We start from the raw sequence: 1,570 nt of genomic DNA, 5'->3' as shown, positions 1-1,570 counted from the left end.
TCTGAACTCTCGCTGATTTTGGACATTTCGGGGGACCGAAGTTGATATCATGGAAAGCAGTGAAGGAGTGCGGCGGCGCCTTTCCGATTCAGAAGGTGAGTATTCCGGCCTGCCTGCTCTGGAGTGACCCCCTCCACCCCAGGCCCCCTGACAGACTCAGCCTAGCTGAGGCGGTCCCGGGAGAACCCCCGAGGGGCCAGCGTGCACCTGAGAGTGGGCGTCATGCCTCTTCTTCTCCCGGTCCCAGAAGAGGACACTGCCACACAGCCACTGCCCCCTCTGTTGGACCGTCAGGGCACCCATTGGAGGAACGCGGTGGGTTTCTGGTGAGTGACCTGAAAAGTTAAGCAGAACAAAAAATGGGGCGGAAAGAGGGAAGCTACAGAAGGAAAGGGGGAAGAGGAGGTTAATTCTAGAAAAAGAAGATGATTCCACAAATATTTGCTGAACCGATTGATCTTAGCCAAGCAACGCCATAATTCCTCAAACCTGGCACACTTACCACTTTCAGGTTTGCGCCAAATCCGGATGCCTTCTCAAGGATTATTTACTTAGTGATTTCACTCCAACCGATCCAACCACTAAGTTTGTAAATTCATGTATTTCTAAAAGAAAAAAATTAAACCACTATTCTAGCTGGAAAGCCAGTATTTTCCTCACACATTCCTCACGCACACTTACATAAGGGCATTACTGCTTTTTAGAAGGTCATCCATCTACCTGTAAAGTCAGTCAGATACTGAGCCTTTTGGAAATAGTTCGAGCACCCAATTGAGGATTTGGGTGGCAGGTGGCAGATTGTTTTAGAGTGACCTTTCCTGTGACTCTAGGAGAGTCATGTAACCTTTCTGAGCCTCAGTTTCTTCAGCAGTGAAATGGGAACCGCTCATAGGCTTGTGAGGAGGACACATGAAATCTCTGGTACTAGGCCCAGTTCCTTCCCATCACTGAGACAGTTCTGGAAGTGAACAAGATTCTTTGTGGATCATCATGTGTTAATCCCTCTGACACTTTTGAAGTGGTCAGGAGAGAAATGTGTATCCCCATTTTACACATAAATCAACTGAGGCTACTCAGGGGGAGCACAGCAGGCTTGGGACCTGAGTGTAGCCCTTTGGGTTTCAAGCCCTGGGATCTTTTTTCTATATGGTGAGCCAGAGACTGTGGGTCTGTGGATGAGAAAAGGTGGGGGGAGCTCAGAGGAGTCAGGGATGACTTCTATCGGGAAAGTAGATGTGAACCCAAATCTGTGATCCCAAGCTCAAATTATCTAGCATTATTAAAAATAAACCTAACATTGTTGGGATCTGGTGATTGAGAAAAAAAGAGGAGTTGATTTCAAGAGCACAGGTAAGGGCAAGGTCTGATGCTAGGACTGCAGAAAGGTTAGAGGCCTGAAAGGAGGTTAAGATGTGGCCTTATTTGTCAGTTATCACTCAGTAAACAGGGGGTTGGGGAAATCTGTCCTCACTCCAGGCTCCTGGGCCTTTGCAACAACTTCTCCTATGTAGTGATGCTCAGTGCTGCCCATGACATCCTTAGCCACCACAGGGCACCAGGGAACCAGAGC

General features: G+C 48.3%; 1 long non-coding RNA gene across 1 annotated transcript; it reads left to right on the top strand.

The window, feature by feature from the left end:
• Positions 1-6: 6 nt before the first annotated feature.
• On the top strand, positions 7-1,563 carry LOC105854711. The gene is made up of 3 exons (XR_001146255.1): positions 7-95; positions 248-326; positions 1,477-1,563. It is a non-coding gene; the product is annotated as an uncharacterized LOC105854711 (long non-coding RNA).
• The last annotated feature ends 7 nt before the right edge of the window (positions 1,564-1,570 follow it).

Source organism: Condylura cristata, unplaced genomic scaffold, assembly GCF_000260355.1.
Source record: "Condylura cristata isolate star-nosed mole 26May11 unplaced genomic scaffold, ConCri1.0 scaffold01310, whole genome shotgun sequence".
In the NCBI taxonomy this organism is placed as follows: domain Eukaryota; kingdom Metazoa; phylum Chordata; class Mammalia; order Eulipotyphla; family Talpidae; genus Condylura; species Condylura cristata.
The sequence above is the reverse complement of the archived record's forward strand: the minus strand, read 5'-3'. Positions and strand labels throughout refer to the sequence as shown.